The sequence below is a fragment of the Arachis ipaensis genome, chromosome B01, assembly GCF_000816755.2.
Source record: "Arachis ipaensis cultivar K30076 chromosome B01, Araip1.1, whole genome shotgun sequence".
NCBI classification, from domain to species: domain Eukaryota; kingdom Viridiplantae; phylum Streptophyta; class Magnoliopsida; order Fabales; family Fabaceae; genus Arachis; species Arachis ipaensis.
The window spans coordinates 76,201,158-76,214,597 of record NC_029785.2 but is presented as its reverse complement, the minus strand read 5'-3'; the positions used below and the strand labels follow the sequence as shown (position 1 = coordinate 76,214,597).

Below are 13,440 nucleotides of genomic sequence, written 5' to 3'. Positions count from 1 at the left end.
GACTAATGAAAAAGGGAGGTTTTAATAATAAACTTAACATTTAAAACCATATTTTTTCCTAACTTCCAGTATTAGGCAATAAAATCAGATTCAATATACTAATGCTTATGCATCTTAGTTCAAAATAGAATCAGCAGAACCCAAGATTTTGACCATATAAATAAAAAAAAAAAGGATAATAAATAAACAATAGAAATTGATATTTGAGAAGCAGAGGCTACAGTTAAAGATATAGTGAATAAAAAATTAGGAAAAGACACAAGCCTATAATTGTTCAGGAAATTAAACATGGAGGTTATCTTTTTCAAAAAGGCCAACCGAATGCAACATTAACTCCAGGGACAATTTCTCTGAAGGGTTATGTTGGCTATTTTGAATTAATTAACCAAAAACCAATGCAAAAAATGGCTATATCCTCAAGTAATAGAAGAGCACAAGCAAACAGAGGGGATCATCTCAAGTCCTTGAGATATAATTACTATAAGTGGATTATATTAATTTCACTGTTTCGAAGTCAAATTCTATCTACTTGGGCAGGGTCCCAATTCAACAAAGCAACCGTTGCTTACCAATTTTTCTTTTTTCTATTCAGCCACTCCCTGACAAATGCTCTCCATAATCTCATATAATCATCTTTAAATATTTGGTACACCACACTTACTCTTTCTATCACTAATTAATTACAAGAAGATAAATTAAAAAAAAAACAAAACACCAACAACAACACAACATCAGCAACTATAACAACATGAAAGGTTCGGAAAAATAACACAACAACAACTAAGGTGTTTCTGATCAAAATTAAAGCTATTCTTATTCCAATTACCTACTTCAATTCCAATTAACTCAGTTCAGAATAAAATTAAAGGATATAAAGAAAAGAATAAACAGCACAAAACTTAGGCTAGAATACACAAATAAATACTACAAAATAATTCCAAGTCACAGCAAACAAAATTCAAAATTCAGCTAACAAAAATCATGAACAAAATTAAGTAATTAACCAAAATAAATTATTCCTATTTCCTAGTCACAGAAGATAAGATGTTCAGAACCAAAAATCATGAACAACTTAAAAATTTCAGAATTAGTAATCACAAGAATCAACAGTGCAAAACTCAGGCTAGAATACACAAATAAATGAATACTACACAATGGAGAAAAAGAGAAGACCTACCTAAAGCGCGAACAGAACGAACAGAGATGTCAGCGGCGAGGGAAGGTTCCAGCTAGTGGATGAAGATAGAACGAACAGAGATGTCAGGCGGCGAGGAAAGCACGAAGAAATTCTTGACAGTGATGGTTACGATGACAATGACGGAGGCACGGTGAACATATAGAGAGCGCTCTCGAACAGAGGAGACGACTTCAAGCTCCTGTGACGGCATCAGGCTTCCACACGCGATGCCTGTACATGCGACGGGGCTGCGGAGTTGAGGTGGCTGCGGGCTACAGGCTGCGGACTGCGGGCTACGGTGCTGGGTCAACGGGTGGGTAGAGGTTGAATTGATTTTTTCTTTCAATTTCAGAAAGGAATGAGGCTGAGGTGCATTGAGGTTCTGAACAATGATAAAAAAGATATCTTTACTTTTTAATGTTTACAGAAATTATATATTCATCTCTCTTATAAAAATATTTAATTACAAAATTGTCCTACTTTAGTTAAGATATTAACTCTTATTTGGTTAAATTAACTCAAACTAAAACTAAGCATCTAATTAAAATATGCCACGTCACAAGGGATAATTTACATATTGATTTAGAGGAGGTTGAGTAAAACTCACCTAATAAAAAATGTTAGTCACTTTATATTTCTCTTTAATACACAGAGAGAAAACCAAGCAGTACCAAAAAGTAAAGGAATAAGATATTTTGGATTAGGAATAAAAATAATGTTAAGATTGATTTCTTAGTCATGAATATCCTTTTTTTGGGTTTATCCTTTTCTCATATTTGGTACCTGATTAAATTTAGAGTAACAAATAGTAATTTAATTTTGGCTTTAATTGGTATTATAGCCTTGAGCTGTTATAATGTTTGTGGGAGATGATTTCAAATTATAATTTTTACATTATCTGAATTTATTTTCTTAAATACTATAATGAAAATTAAATAATAACTCAAGATATTAAAGATAAATTAACTGTTAGGTCTTTATTTTCTAAATTTGGATACTAATGGCGCTAAGAATGACGATGAAAATTTTATTTAGAGGAATGCAGCCAAGTAATGACAAAGTAATTTAGTAATAGTGGTGGTTCTTCTGCACCAAGAATAAAAACAAAGCAAACAAGTCATTATAACAAGAAAGTTGAAATCATCAAAAGTTCTATTAATGCAATTATTTGGTGCATTATAAAGTAATTAAAAAAAACTTTGCATGGAGGTAGAGTCAAAAGAGAAGAAGTAAAAATTTTATAATTTTAAAATTCTTGTAATAAAAATAAAGCACGAGTTCTTGTATGAAATTTAACTATAATTTCTGCAAAAGTATAATAAGTTGCAGTTTTGGTTTGCTATTTCTTAATTGAATGAGATCTTATTTATCATAGTTTGAGCATGTGATTTGTTATGGCCACAAGGATTGTGTTTGGTGAAGTTCATGTTAATATATTCATAGCTGTTTTCTTGTAGTTATAGAAAAAAATAGAGATATAAGACCATGTTAATATATGGATTTGATTATAAAAAATATTGAAACGCTAAACTTTTAATAGATAGCAAAATAAATAAATAAATCATACCAATTAAATAAATAAATAAAGCTACATGAAACAATCCATTTAAAATTTCCAGTGGTGGATGTCCTGCATCCGTATATAGCAAAGCAAGAAAAAACAAAGAATAAAGCAAATGTTTGTTGATGCATTATACGTAAATTTCAAGTGAGTATGAAAAAATTTACTACGATCAGAAGAAATTAATGATAATTCCGTAAACTTGCACATTAAAAGTATGAGGTGAGAACTGAGAGATGAGAAAAGGAGTGAGACAAAGGATGAAAAACACATGGTGGGTTAAAATTAGGGAACATGTAACTTGTAAGAGATCTCAAAATTTAGAATCGAGAAGAGTACCAACGATTGGAAAATGAGTCTTTTTCTATTTTTGTTGATAATCTTTCTGAACACATTTCGAAGAATGAATTATTCCATCTGTTTAATTGGACTGGACGCATTAACGACATCTATGTATCACGAAAACAAAAAGGTGGTACTATGTATATTTTTGCGTTCATCCGAGACACAACGAAAGGTGGAGCTCTGAAGGTTATAACAGAAATGAATCGTATGAGGTTGAGAGGAAAGATTGTGTACGTAGGAGAAGCGAAGTATAGACGAACAACTGAGACAAAGGTCCGAAAGACAGCTCAGGAAGGAGGTGATAGTCAGAACAAGATAAATTCTTAGTTTCAGGGAGAAGATAACTAAAGGCAGGTAGAGAAACTAACAAGGCACCAAAAAGAATCAGACCTGTATGAAAATGGGTGGACGAAGAAAGTAGAAGTATCGGTGGTGAAAGAGAATTTGGACTGGCTACAGAGAAGTCTGGTTGGCGGTACGACGAAGGCAATTGATTTTAGTTCCTTGAAGAAGATGATTGGAAAAAACCTACCTCAAGTTGTCCAAGTACGGGAATTGGGAGCGTATAAAGTTCTTTTGACTTTTGATTCTGTATTGAATGCAGAAGAAGCATATACGTTTAAAATGCATAGTCTCTTGCGATTCTTCCATAGTATATGGAGATGGGATGAGACGAAGCGATGTGAAACTTGAAGAGTGTGGTTAGAATGCTATGGAGTTCCGTTACATAGGTGGTCAGCAGATACCTTTAGTATGTTAGGAGGCCAATGCGGAGAAGTAGTCGGTTATAACAAAGTGACAGAATCATGCATGTCTTTTATTGTTGGACGAGTGCAAATTGATACTTGTATCATGGATATGATTAATGAATGGATCCATATTACAATAAGTATCAGTGGATTCGATGTGCTAGTGAAAGAAGTGGGACGGGAGGCTTTTGATTTGAATTGTTATGTAGAAGTTAATAGAAAAAGTGATTATAGCTGTGAACAACGAAGAACAGTTGCGGAAAAGGATTGTGCGGGTACGAGATTAAGGAGTGCACGGGCTACAAAACCGACGGTTTTCAACAACCAAGCAGCCGATGTGGTGATAGGGGAGCTGAGGGAAGACGGAAAAGATAAGGGCAGCTGAGGGAAGACGGAAAAGATAAGGGCAGCTTGGTAATTCCTGAAATTATTTTGAATGAGTGGATTAATGATCATTCAAGACAAAATCAGATAAAAACGGTAACATATCAACCAATTTATGAATGAATTGAAAGGAGAGTGGATTGTGTGGGATGTGATTATATTAATTATGAAGTTGATTCTAAAAATACAGTTACATGGATTTATGAAGGTAACTTTAATAGGCTGGTAAGGAGGGCACTACAAAAAAAGGGACATAAAATGGCATAAATATTACGGCGGTTTTGTAAAACTGTCGTAATACCCGAATGTTATGGCGTTTTTTATTGTTGCCATAATTAAATTGCATTTACTGGCGGTTTCTATTGATTTTGGCGGTTTTAAAACGCCATTATCACTTCTATATAAAAAAGCCTAACCCTAATCTAATTCTCATTTTCAGTTGAAAAGCAAAGTTTGAATCGCTGCCACTGGGATCTTCTCTCTGACGATCTCCTCTGACTAATCTCCTCCGGTGACGACCTCCTCTGACCGATCTCTTCCGGCGACGACCTCCTCCAACGACGACCTCATTTGGCGACGTTTTTCTCAGCGGCAGTCTTCTCTGGTGACCTCTCCTCCAAGGACAATCTCCTCCTCTGACAGTCTTCTCCTGCGACGGTCTCCTCAAGCGACATCTCCTACTGCAATGATCTCCTCCGGTGGCATTCTCTTACGCTGGCAATATCATCCATCGAGCTAATGTGCTGTGAGATTCTCCTCCCACAAGCTCGCGAGGTAGGTTCTTCTCCCTCCTTTCCTTTTTTCTCTTGAAAATATTTTACTCTAATTCCTTCGATTTCTTGAATTATTGATCCAAAATTTCAGAATACATGATAGATTTTGCGAAATGGCAACTACAACTACTAAAACTGCAGGAGCTAGGGTTTCTGAGGAAGGAATCGTTGAAACATTTCATAATGATGATGATGAAGTGCTCGATGATGCGGAGAATGGAGTTGCGGTAATTTTGTTGTTTTATTGGATTATTTGTGCTCAAACCTCATACTTTAGAGATGTGTTATCTTTCTCGGCAAACTCCAACTTAATCATCAGTCCATTATGATCTGCCTCTACCGGAGTCAATTGTCTTTTCAGATCTTCAATCAAATTTTCTTTTGCAAGAATAGATTTATTAAGATGAGCATTTTCAATGGCTGATCTAGCAAGCTCTTCAGTGGTCTCCTCATTCCCTAACCCTATCCTCTTTAGCATACAATTCCTTTTTCCTTCCCCTTTCATGCCAATTCATGCTTTAATAGTATTGATTGGCTTTAATCTTCAGTAAAATTCAGTTAACCGCACATAAAGTTTTAGCACAAAAGTTTGCATTTATAGATTTGCATTTACAGATGAAATAATTCCAAACTAGTAAAGAGAAAATGTTAGAACTTAATAGGGAAATCATTTCACTACAGATAGTGTATAAAGTGAAAGATGCTTAAATTGACTTTTTCTGTCTTATGCTTTGTTAATAAATTTTTCAACCATCAAAATGGCTATATTATCCATTTTAAATTACACGATGAGACAATTTAGTTTTCCAAACAAGTAACAGCCAAGCTAAACCAGTAGGTGACATTAAAAATGGCTATTCTGAAAGTATTACTTAAAAGTATTACTATTCTGAAAGTGTTTGGGGGAGATTGTGTGGTACATTCTTATTCTTGTTTTGGGACTACATAAAATAAATGAAGTATAATTTCATGTGCAGCACAATGAAAAGTCATTCTCTTTGAAAACAATGGAGGATGGTCAAGTGCTCCTATATTCGGTTAGTTCATTCAAGTCATAATTTGCTGGTGGTTGTAAATTCTCTGCACACTTTTGGAGAATTTTTATGTTGACTCTTCTAAGATTTTGCTTTCCCTTTTCAATTGTATGTTCATATTTCATTTTCTAGAACTCCGTCAATGCTCGGAAAACTAGAATCCCATATCCATGGTTACTTTTTAATGAGAAGATAAAAGTGAACTCTGTTTTCCTCCGCGACCCCACAGCTGTGCCTGATGCAGTGGTGCTTCTGTTTGGTGGGAGAACTTATTGAAAGGGGTTGCTGTGAGTGCCATGTGATTTCATGATTTGTTATTAGTTCTCATTTTTATTCAATATTCCAAAGGTTGTACAGCTTCAGTTCCCATCTATGCTCTAGTCGTCTGATATTTTAATAGAATTCCATCATTTTCTTTCAGGATGGCCACTTAAAAATGTTGGGAGGATATCTGGAGTTCTTCATGGAACCTCCTGTTGCTGATCTGTACCAGTGTAAAGAGAGAACTTGATGACTTAATTCAAAGAAAAGTAAGTACATATTAATTTCATGCTGCTAAGAGCTTTTCTGTGATAACTAACAATCTCTTCTCCTCATTGACCTTACTTTGTTTAATTCCAGGTTTTGATTGTTCTATGCTAACTTCTGCTACTTATTTTATTTAATGCCAGGTTTTGAATTTTTTTCCTTGTTCAATTTATTTTTAGGTCAGAAATTGGGGATTATTAGAAGAAATTGAGTAAGTTCTTCACCGAATTTTTTCGTAATTATAGGATTGAGTAAAATCATGTGAATACTTGTTTTCTCCTGGTATTACGTGCACTGTGAACTGCATAGATCTTCTTTATGTTTTCTGTTTGTAGAAAAATTTTTTAAGGAATTTAGGATTGAAATATAACCAATCAGTACTATTTTCTGAGCCTCAAGCATAGATGAAAAAAGGCAATTTAGGATTCTTAAGAACTCAGCATTCTCTATGGAAACATCTGACGATTTGCTACTGATTTGTAGGGAATATGAATTTGTTCCACTTTCTTGTTAGTGGATATATCAACCATTAGATATAATTTACTCACCAATTTGAATGGTGATATCATAGAAAGTCACATAAGGTGAAATTGTCTTGAATTGGCTGAAATCTCCTCTTTCATTGTCTATATGTTCACTAAAGGTTGCTCCCAACCTCATCTTGTTGGCAGGCAGTATACCATGTCCTGCTTTGTTATCTTTGGTTTCTCCTGCACTTACAAAATAATTCTTTCATGAAAACTTAAAATATACAAAAGAAAAGGGAAAAATATATATTGAGGCAGTTGCTTGGAATATTTGGTATCAGAGTTGTGTCTTGTCCCTGGTGTTTCACATGCAGTTAGAAGCTGGTCCTAACTAACATGGAATGTATATTTACTATGCAAATCTAGAAGAGAAATACTTACTTCTCTGTAACCGTAAGGCAATTGTTATTAAACATACCCCAATAATTATGCAAGCAGATGTTTTATCTTGTTCTACTTTTTATGTTGTTATCATTGTACTTTGTTCATCTCTTGCTAGTTTCCCATGTTCATCTATTAATATATATTGTGTGTTTCAGATGAAAAAATTGCCTTGTTGGGTGCCATTCAATCTCTCTTTGAAGGTTCAATGTATACCTTTGTGTTCCTATGGGAAGCTCACTGGCATCTAGGTTGATGGCTCGCACATCACTCCGAGTAGAGGGCTACATGCAGATTGTTTTTGCAGTTTCTGCTGCTTATCTAATACTTCCCATTTTGACCATTGTATGCTAGTCTTCCCTACTCTATTTAGTATTATTATTTGCATTGCATACTATTCTGCTATAAATTGACTGGTTTGTTGGGAACAGTTCGTCGTGTCTCCTACAAAGGAGAAAGGTGGAGGCATCTCATTTGCTGGTTCCATTCAGCTTTTGGCTTCTGTACTTTCGAGAGTTGTGTTGGCATATTCTGGCCATCTATTATGATGAGATCTCAATACATTTCGAAGGAGGCTACGAGCACAATCATGAACTGTAGGATTTCAATTGCATTGTTATCAACTGGACAAGGACAATACCACTTGTTGTACTTAGAAGCTTGAATGATTTAGTGTATTTCTTGAACATACTTCTTCAGGTAATCTCTTAGCAAAACCTTTTTATTAAAAACAAACATTTTGGTATCAAAAGAACAGAGGCTACAAACTCTCTTACATCTATCATATTGTTCATTAGATTAGTACATCATAGAACATTCTTAGGGATGATAAATAGGAAAATGCTATAATGTCTATTATTATCATGATTATAGTAGCTATGAAATTTTGATCGCACTTAAAAAATATAATTCAAATTAAGGTAATGTTTTTTTTTATTTGATAACATTTTGAGAAGAAAGAGACTAAAGTAGTAGACACTTCCATTTCTGTTTGAAGTCTTTTTTTTCTTGATTTATTGCACGATAACATAGAAGTTATGAATGCTACCATTGCTGTCATTATAGTGAATGTCATGTATAATAAGGATTTATTGTGCAATTCTAACTCTATCAAGTTTCATTTTTACAGTTTAGGTTGGCTTATGTTTCTGCTAGTACTGGATCAAGGGTGATTGATATAGTTGACCATCCAAAAGAGATTGCTATGCATTATTTGCATAGCTATTTTCTTCTTGATTTATTTGTAGTGATTCCTTTGCCTCAGGTAAAATTTTCCTTTCTTTTGACATTTTACTTACAACTGGTTTGAAATGGTGTAGAAGTTACTTTTTTTTTTTTTTACTTGTGACTTCTCAAAAAGTTATTATTATTTGGTACAATTTTTAAAATTAACTTGTGATTTTCTAAAAATTTATTTAAAGTATTTATGAAAAAAAAAGTGATTTTTTCTCTTTTAAAAATTATCTATCATTGTAAGTTTAAAATAAGTACTTCTATGACTAAGACTAAACACAAAATAATTTATTTATAAACTTTTTTTATAACTTTTTATATTTTAATTTTTTTAAATTTTAATTAAGTCGACCATTAGTATTTTGAATATCCGCAGAAATATAGTACCGCTTCTTTTATGTGAATAGTGAGGTTTAAAAACCTGAACATGAATATAGGACTACTACTTTGAAAGGATAGAATTTATGATGGGTTTATTGTGTTGTAACGAAACAAATTGTGTTGATATCTATAATGAAATATGTGCAGATAATAATATTGTTTGTGCTACCAAAGTACTTGGGTTCATCAGGAGCAAATCATTCAAAGAATCTTATATCTGCAGTGATCCTTGTGCAATACATTCCCAGATTATTCAGGTTCTTGCCATTGCTAATTGAAACAATTTAATTGTTATCTCTATTGTGAAAAAAGAAAAGGTAGTATATGATCGTTTTTTGAACTTGAGTCATTTTCTATCTCAGATTCTCCTTACAAAATGGAGCAAGAAACAAAGATGTTGGAACAAGTTTTCGGGATGAAACTCACACAAGAGACCAAGAAACTAAGGCTGGCTTGTTTTAAAGTTAATTACAAAAGGAGAAAATTTTTGGCCTCCAAATCTTATTCATCATCACTTAGCTAAGCTACTTGTCTTGTATATTCATATTTTAAGTACTAAAGACAGCACTTATTAGATGGTTTAAATACATTATTAGATATTAACATAGTTTAACTGATTAGTGTTTATTGCAATGCTTGTATTTTGGTAAGTTTAGTGAGACAAAGTTTTGTATAGGAGTTATTACTTTTGATTTTCAATAATAAAAAATTATATATTATATTAATATTTTGTTTATGAGTTATATAATATTTCATTTATGGATTATGATTTTTTGCTATTGTGAAATTTTAATCACAATTATTTATTTAACGCAATAAAAATAACAATAAAAATTGTTTTTATAAACGATAAAAAATATCACTGTTAGGGTAAAATGGCGGTTCAAAAATACCATTTTAACCAACCAAAACGCTACTGTCAAGGTAAAAATGGCGGTTTAAAAATGCCGTTTTAACCAATCAAAACGCCACTTTGTCAGGGTAATAATGGCGGTTCAAACCGCCGTTTTAACCTATCCAAACACTGCCATTTTGACCCTAGAAATAACGGCGGTTTGAACTGCCGTTTTAACCAATCAAAACGCTACTCTGTCAGGGTAATAATGACGGTTCAAACCGCCGTTTTAACCTATCCAAGAACCGCCATTTTAACCATGGAAATAACGGCGGTTTTGAACCGCCGTTTTAACCCATTCAAAAACTGCCGTTTTAACTCAGGAAATTGTGGCGGTTTTCAAAAAACCGCCGTAATAACCAGAATGGCGCCCAGAATTACGTCGCTTTACGAAACCGCCATTATTGGTAATAATGGCGGTTCAAACCGCCATAAATACCCAAAAAAACCGCCGTTTTTACCAGAATTTTTTGTAGTGGGGGTAAAAGGAATAAGAGAAAGAAGGTTCTTTGTAGGCTTGGTGCTAGGTCCAACAACTCAAGGATGTCCAAAAAAAAAAATAGGAAAGGATCCTTGGGCCCGGTCTCCTCAATCAACCGATTCGGTGATGTTAGGTTGGGTCTAGAATCCGGGTCAGACTTGTTGGAAATGGAGCACGGTTTCCACGATAGGGATGGGCACGTTAGAGAAGGGTCTACGACAAGTGTGCAGGAAGCTGCATCTGCGAAACTTGTGCTGGAGACCGACGTGAACCAGGCCAAGAAAGAACAAATCGGTGTTGAAGGAGGGAAGCTAAAGGCTGGCCACGGCAGAGAAGGCTCAACGTGGCAAGGGATATGCGTAACCCTGATGCCACCTATGTTGGTTCGTTTGATCGAGAAAGAGTTGGTGGCAGAGAACCAAGCCGCTACTCTCCCGGAGATGACATTAAATGGAGGGACTGGGGGTTGGGTGTGTATATTGATGATGATGGTGCGGAAGACATTGATGAAGGAACGGGTGATAGGAATGACATTGCGAATGATAGTGGCATGGGTTCCGGCACAAAGGGAACAACAATGACAAAGGGACAGGTGAAACTATCGGAACACGATGAAGAAGTAGCTGGGAAGAGGGTTGTTGATGATGTTGGTTCAGACAAGAATGAAGGAAGTAAGGGGAGCAGAGATAGTATTTTGGAGGAGCAGATGCTTGAAAATAGAAAAACTTGGGATCTTGCGTTGGATGGTGGAAATTTGAGTATCGTAAAAAACCTCAAGAAAAAATTTAAATTGAATATGTTAGATTTGTTTGAGACTAAGTGACAGGTAGTGACGAAGTTTGATGTAATAAGGATTTGGGGAGTGATGCTACAGGATGAGAATATGTTGAGTTGGAGGGTGCCTCAAGTGGTTTACTGTTAATTTGGGATGAAATAATATTTAAAATGAGATGTTGTCATAAAGGAGAGTTTTGGTTGTGTGTTGAAGGGGTCTTATTACAAATAATTTCAATTATGCTTTCTTTGGTGTATGGGGCTCACACAAGAGAAGAGAAATTTGCTGTGTGAGAAGAATTGAGTTATATTATAGGGTTATGTCTGTCTCTATGGGAGAGTTCAACGATATTGTGCAGGTGGAAGGAAGGAAGGATATTGTCAGATTAACAGAGTTTTAGTAAGAATTAAATATAAGAAGATATACAACTGTTGGACTTCCACTTAGCGATCTTGCAATCAGATTGACAGAATTTTAGTAAGATTGAAGTGGTTGGAGATGTTTTTTCGAGTACACAATTAGGAGTACAAAATTAGGAGTACATTATAGAAAGGAGGAGCACAAAAAATGATTGATAAATTTTTTGCAATTTTTTTTAACTTATTTATTTGTTTGTGGTTATTCTTACTTTATTTATTGTGTTGAGCTCTCTTATAAAAAAAAATATGAAATGAGTCATGCTTGGATTGTTGGAATCTATAAAATTTTATTCTCAATCATGTAGGAAAGATAATTTGATAAATATAGGATCACTGATACAGTAAAAAACCTGTCTAAAAAAGAAAAGAAAAATTAGAATATTGTATATGAATTAGATATCACTATTCATAATGTCTTAAGATAAATTAGATAAGACAGGTGGACGCGACACGTGTATATCTTGTTTACAGTGTAAACGAGATACATGTATTTTTTAAAAAAAATTGAAAATAATAAAAAATATTAATAATATCAATAATTCAAACTTTTAGCATGCAATTAGTACATAAAAAAGTTGGTAGAAGAGATTAAAATAGATATGTTTGATCAATTAGTACTCAAAAAGAGTACATACAAAATTTTAAATTAAATTATGATCCAATTGAATTGATTTGAAAAATAAAAAATTCGTACGTGTTCAAGAAAAGTTCCATGATGAGAATAAATACGGTAAATGTGCCCACTTCTAAACATTGAAAGATAGGAAGTTTGAAGTTGATGCACGATAAATAAAACACAAGAAGATCATATAGCCGTTTGCAGGTGGATAGTGGGAGATAACGTGAGATAACTGTTTCAATTCTCTTCCCACTATCCCCATCAACCTCTCCTAACAATTGACAAACGGTTATCTCATCTTTTTGTATTTTATTTATTTATCGTACATCAACTTCACGCTTTCCATATTTCCATTTTAATCTATTCTACCAACCTTTTTTATGTACTAATTGCATTCCAAAATTTTGGATTATTGATATTATTAATATTTTTTATTATTTTTAATTTTTTATTATTGCTAAATTTTTTTTAAAATACATGTATCTCGTTTACACGATAAACGAGATATATACGTATCGCATCACCTGTCTTAAACTACAGTAGACACAGAAAGAGTGGTTATCAATACAGAGCCTAGTAATGACTCCATTAATGAGAATATCACCATCTTTGAAATGCTTCAGTAGTTCGACAAGTTTGAGCCTTAAATATTTTTTTAACGGAAAAAACAAGAAGCTCCATCAACATTTTATGTAATCAATGCATTTTTATTTTAAAAAATGTTATTTGTACACTAAAATTAATCACCAATATATTTATGTATAAAAATATGTGTGATTTAATTTATTTTTAATGTGTATTTATATTTTAACATAAATAAACTACTAAAATCAGCCACCAATATATTTATGTTTAAATACATATGTAATTTAATTTATTTTTAATATATACTTATATTTCAACATATAAATACTAGTAATTAATTTTGATAACTAATTTTAATGTACACGTAGTATAATCCTTTGATTTTATGTTGGGTTAGCAGCTTTAATCAAATAAAACAAGAGGAGAAGCATAGTTATTGCATACTACTCATTATATACGGTGGTATATATAAAAAGAGAAAATTTTTACATACAAGTGTTTTGCATTTACAAGCTTTATAAGTTTGAAGAGAATGAAATCCACTAAATACGTTGTTTATGTTACGTGCCTTTTTAACATACTTTTAAATCAAT

The 13,440-nt window shown here is 33.4% G+C and overlaps 1 long non-coding RNA gene across 5 annotated transcripts; it reads left to right on the top strand.

The window, feature by feature from the left end:
• LOC107631465 lies at positions 4,635-9,697 on the top strand. 5 transcript variants are annotated; one of them, XR_002362152.1, is made up of 11 exons: positions 4,635-4,990; positions 5,081-5,216; positions 5,967-6,026; positions 6,156-6,310; positions 6,445-6,553; positions 6,645-6,762; positions 7,618-7,804; positions 7,891-8,158; positions 8,589-8,723; positions 9,221-9,330; positions 9,436-9,697. It is a non-coding gene; the product is annotated as an uncharacterized LOC107631465 (long non-coding RNA). The 5 variants fall into 5 exon arrangements; XR_001618576.2 differs by having other exon boundaries at positions 4,636-4,990; positions 6,731-6,762; XR_001618580.2 differs by having other exon boundaries at positions 4,636-4,990; positions 6,695-6,762.